The sequence below is a fragment of the Alligator sinensis genome, unplaced genomic scaffold (assembly GCF_000455745.1).
Source record: "Alligator sinensis unplaced genomic scaffold, ASM45574v1 scaffold264_1, whole genome shotgun sequence".
In the NCBI taxonomy this organism is placed as follows: Eukaryota; Metazoa; Chordata; order Crocodylia; family Alligatoridae; genus Alligator; species Alligator sinensis.
In genome coordinates this window covers 5,463,320-5,468,896 of record NW_005841831.1, presented here as the reverse complement: position 1 = coordinate 5,468,896, position 5,577 = coordinate 5,463,320, and the positions used below count along the sequence as shown (strand labels likewise).

The window sequence follows — 5,577 nt, the reverse complement described above, 5'->3', positions numbered from 1 at the left end:
TCAAGCATCTTCATTGAACACCTTCAAGATGAAACTGGATGCTTATCTTGCTGGGATCCTATGACCCCAGCAGACTTCCTGCCCTTTGGGCGGGGGGCTGGACTTGATGATCTTCTGAGGTCCCTTCTAGCCCTAATGTCTATGAAACCTGCCCCTAATGAAACCGTGCTGGTTGCCCTTGAGCATCATCCCCGATGCTGGCCCATCACAGATGTGCTCCTTGATAATCTTCTTAAAGAGTTTCCCCAGGATTGAGGTAAAACGGACGGGCCTATAGTTGCCCGGGTCCTCCCTCCTCCCCTTTTCAAAGATGGGGACCACATTGGCTATCTTCCAATCATCTGGAACCTGGCTTAGGTACCACGAGTGCGCACAAAGCCATGCCAAGGGCCCTGCAATAACCCCTGCTAGCTCCCTCAACACCTTGGGGTGGAGAGCATCTGGACCTGCTGATTTAAACACGTCCAGCCCCTCCAGAAGCGCTCTAACCTGGTCCTCCTCAACCTTAGGTCTGGAGGCGTTCCCCTCGAGTCGGTCTTGAATCACGGTGGGGGAGTCCCGGTCCCTGCACAAGAAAACGGAGGGGAAGAATTTGTTAAAGAGGTCTGCTTTCTCCTCTGGCGCAACCACCAGATTGCCCAGTGTATCTTGCAGGGGCCACACATTTCCCAGTGCCTTCTTCATCCTCCCTATATATTTGAAAAAGGACTTTTTCAAAAGGACTTTTTTTTTTTTTGCCTGTTAGCAGCCAGAGGTGCAGGGCCCCAGAAGCCAGACCCCCCCTGCACCTATCTCCCTGACAGGTGTCAGGCTTCGTGGCCTCAGCAGGGGCTACCATCCCTGCAGCTTTCACCCTGCTGCACCTTAACACGTGCAGTGTCACCCATGTCATGAGTTTTGCTTGTCCACCTCTTGAGGTGCAGTTCCCCCCAAACCCCTACACTTATCTCCTTGAAACTTGGCAGGCTTTGTGGCCTCACCAGAGGCTACCACCCCGGCAATTGTCACCCCTCTGTGGTGTAACACATACATGTGACATGAGTTTTGCTTTCAAGAATTTGGGATGCAGTTCCCCCTGACTCCCTGTACTGATCTTCTTGAAACTTGGCAGACTTTATGCCCACAGCAGAGGCTACCACCCCTGCAAGTTTCATCCAAATCAGACAAAAAACAACAATGTTATAGATATTTCATTGATTCCCCATTAAAGCCTATGGCTGGATCTCCGAAGTGGCTCCAAAGCTTCAGAGCCACTTCAGCCAAATCGAAGTAGGAAACCAATCCGGAATTCTGGACTGGATTGCTGGCATCTGAAGTGGCTGGATCCAAAGCCGAATCGAATAGCTGCCTACTCGCAGAGACCTACTAAGCAGTTATTTTGATTAGAAGATAGAACTGCTTTTTCTAGAGACATGGTAGGTTCAGAGCTGTATTAATCATCAAAGATAAGAAAAAGGAGGTGGCTATATTGGTTTGGTCGTCTTTAGTTTTCATGGTCTAAAAGCAAGTAACCCTAGGAATATACTGTTCTATCTATGAGCTTTGCTTTGCAATTCAGGACTTGGTGTTAGTATATCTTATTGTCAGGATAGCAGTCATGCCTGCTCTTGATCTACCAATAATTATTAAGGGTTTGCAGCTGATTTGAGATATTGCAGTGAGTGGATCCCTGCCAATGTTCATCCTGTAACGGCACTTTTCCCACCTTCAGCAAAAACTGAACAACACACTGGGGTTTGGAATGTGAATTGGCTGTCAAGGATGAATTATATCTCCTGCCCTGCAGGAGTGGGAAAAGGTGAGGTAGGGAATAATCTATCTAAACAAGTTTGTACACACACATATTTTTGTAATACCTTACCTGGAAAAGGCACAGAGCTACTCTGAAAGAACATGAGGACTACATTATAAAGCTATGAGCCATGTCCTCCTTGCAGGGCATGAGAGACACCAATAATTAATTGAGTCTTTTCTCTTTCCACTTCCACTTGTGTCTGCGTAGCTGTCTTTGTAGACATTTGTGTGATTGTGTGGATGCCAAGCTTTACATGCAGGAACAGTTCAAATACTACCAAGGAGGTGGTACCTTCCTCACCTCCATAAGGCAAGAAAGGTGAGGTAGGAAGGGTGTCTCAGTGCTGACATAATGGTGTCTTTGCTGCTTTCTCACTGTACAGATAAATCACAGTGTGAGAAGTGATTTCAACAGACATTCGGTTTTTTGGGTTCATGACTAATGAGATGCTAGATGGAGACCAGCAATCAGGGCTCTCCTACTAGGAAAAATAATGTTTTCTCAGCAATTAGAATGAATAAAATAGTAATACTGGATTGTTATTGGGTAAATACCAAATAAGCCACTGGCCCCCAGAACAATTTTGATGGGAATACCTAGCTAGGAAAATTAGGTAAGAATCAGATGCCACATTGAAAACCAGGCTCAGCATCACAGCCAGACTTTCCTAGGAAATCCAACCCTGTCCCAACACACATGAAAATTAGATCCTTATAAGCATCAGACCTAGATAAACCGGCTGCCAGAAACTGCTGCCCTAGTGAACCTTCTGGGGAAATGGCGTTCACTTAGTCATCTCATTTCTTTGTATAATTTCAGGACCCATAAAGGCACAACATATTCAGTCATAGCCTGGAGGAAAATTTAATGTTATTGCACCACTGATGCCTGCCTCTGTTGTAGTTGCATGACTCTGACTAGAAGACTGCCTAGCCATCACACCAACTTGAGTGTATTTACCTAATACAGTAAAGCCTGCGTTAACCTGCATTCTGCTATCCGGACCACTATATTAACCGGAATTTCCAGCCAGATGCTGGGGGGTGGGGGAGGAAAGCTTGCACACAGCGGCCGCTGCTACCACCCACCACCCTGTGCTGCCACTGCTCCATGTGCGGCCAATGCCACCCTGCCCCCTGTGTAGCTCCCGACACCCTCTTTAAAAAAAGATTGAAAATCCCTGCCTCAGATAATCAGAATTGTTAGGTAACCGATAGGAGTGCGTGAAATGGGCCGGCCGTATTCGATTCGGATTCAGATTCAGGCTGAACTGGGGACAGTGATTCGATTCATTGATTTGGATCACTGTCCCCAATTTGATTTGTCCAAATCCGAATTTGAAGATTCAATGCTGATTCGGAGAATCAGCAATTTGGCCATAGACACAGCTTTAAATTTTTTTTCTACATACCTTGAGGTAGCAGGTGTGGCTCATGAATGATACGATGGTGGGGTGGATGGAGTGTCCCACAGGAGCACGGGGGGATGCTCGGCAGCAAACCCAGAAGTGGACCAAAAGTACTTCTGGTCCACTTCTGGGTCTGCCAGGGAGCACGCAAGGGAATACCCCCTGTGTCCCCCCAACTGAGCAATCGGCTACAGGGGGACCCTGGGTACCTCCCCAGACCCAGGAGGCACCAGTCACAGAGCCGGGGGCACAGGGGACCCCCCCCCAGCACACTCCCCAGCGGACCCAGAAGTAGACTGGAAGTGCTTCTGGTCTACTTCCAGGTCTGCTGCCGAGCGCACTGGGGAGCCCCCATGCTTCTGTGGGACACTCCATGTGCCCCAGCATCTCAGCATTCATGAGCCACCTGCTACCTAGAGGTAGAAAAAAATATTAAAGCTGTGTCTAGGTCCAAATAGCCAAATGTTTCCGAATCTTTCCAAATTGATTTGGAGGGTTCCGATTCGATTCATAGAGATTAAAGATTTGATTCAGATTCGGAGATTTGGCCACTGAATGCAGCTGAATCTCTGCTGAATCGAATCAGGGACCGAAGCTTTGCATAGCCCTGGTAACTGGCACCCCCTGTTCTCCACTCATGCCAGATAACAGAGCTTTTACTGTACTCACAAAACCTCTCTGAGATAGGGAAACTCCTTATTTCAGTCCTGTCATTTCATAGAGATGAGCCTACCCTAAAGTCACATAGGCATGAAGCTTACCAACAAAAGGAACACACAGAAATGCATAATAAGGATATCACTGTATCCCAGCAAGCAGCCCAAGTAAGAAACCTACTGGCTATAAACAGGAGGGAGAAACAGTCTTCTGGCCACCAACATGTTTACAAGGCATGAATTCCTTCCTCCCTCTTGTTCTAATTAGAGCATAAGCTCTTCTGAGCTGCTGCTCTTCATCTGCACAGTGCCTAGCACAGTGGGGTGTTGTTCCTGGCTGGTCTACAGGCAGCAGTGTACTTTGCATGATTATTATTAATAATAAAAGAAATAAAGGAACAGGCTACAAGTAATTCAGAGAAAGCAGCCTCAGAGGCAGAGAATGACCTGTTCCTGATAACACTAGATGGAAATGAAAGACCCAGTCTCCTCCAAAATTAAAGGCAGAGGGGTAGGGAAATGAAATCTTGAGAAAGAGGTTTTGGAAGAGCTAGAGAGAGGTTCACTAAATCACAGTCTTTGGTTCATGTAAATCAAATACAAGACAGAAGCAAATCAAGCTTTTTTTTCTCTTATTTTCCCAGGTCTAAAGAGACTAGTAATCTTCATCAGTGCTGTTTCCTGCTTGTAATGCATTTCATTAGCTGCTCATTCAATGAGCACAGCCATTCCTGTTACCTCAGAAAAATACATGCATCACTTCTGGCTCCATTATAGTCACTGGCAGTTTCTGCAGTTATTTCCTGGTCTTTGTTCTCTTACCAAGGAGTCTTTTCTACTGCTCTGACAGGAGCAGTGTAATTGCCCCATTTCTCTCTTCCTTTCTACTGGCTTACCTGACCCAAATAGACTCACAGTAGCCCAGATTCAGCCCCCAAGGAAGTCAGTGTAAATGCACTAGTCTTCAAATCAGGCTCTAGAAGTAGTGAGACAGCTGGAATACAGCTCGTTTCAGGGTGGCTTGGAAGATGAGATTCCCTGTAAGACCTGCTCCAAATGGGATGTATGGCTGGCTAGGAAGTTTCTAACAATTTGGTTTTCATAGTTTCATAGTTGTTAGGGGCTGGAAGGGACCTTACAGATCATCGGGTCCAGCCCCCCTGCACTTAGGCAGGAAAGACTGCTGGAATCAGAGGAAAGGCTCCTGGGATCAGATCTTAAAAAGGCATCATCAGTGCCTTGCCAAGAACAACACCCACTACTAGCTAAATCATGGGTAAGCACAGTATCCCATCCATACTTCAACTTGAAAGGGGCACCAGCACCTCAGCAAGGATAACCACCCCACCAAAAAGGAGGCCCTGCTGGGATTTGAACCTAGGATCCCCTGTTTACTAGACAGGTGCTTTAGCCAACTAAGCTACAAGGCCTTTTCTTTTGTAGGGGGGTCTCTGTCCTTGAAAGTGATGATTCACCAGAACTGACTCTTTTCATGAAAACATACCATAGTCAATAGAACTTCATGAAATTCCTGGACAAATCAAGAGGTGTTCAATGTTCCAGGAATTAGGGCAGTCACAAGAGCTGTTGAAGACTGAAATTCAACAGCAGACTAGTAATTTGAGTAACAGTCCCCTACATATCTCCTAGCCCATTCCACCAACCCATTGGCTCTCTTGCAAGCTTACCTGTTGGAGATGATCCATGCTGGCTAAAGA

The 5,577-nt window shown here is 46.6% G+C and overlaps 1 non-coding gene across 1 annotated transcript; it reads right to left on the bottom strand.

Moving 5' to 3' along the window:
- Nucleotides 1-5,215: 5,215 nt before the first annotated feature.
- Nucleotides 5,216-5,289, bottom strand: TRNAT-AGU. Its single transcript has one exon. It is a non-coding gene; the product is annotated as a tRNA-Thr (tRNA).
- Between the last annotated feature and the right edge of the window lie 288 nt (nt 5,290-5,577).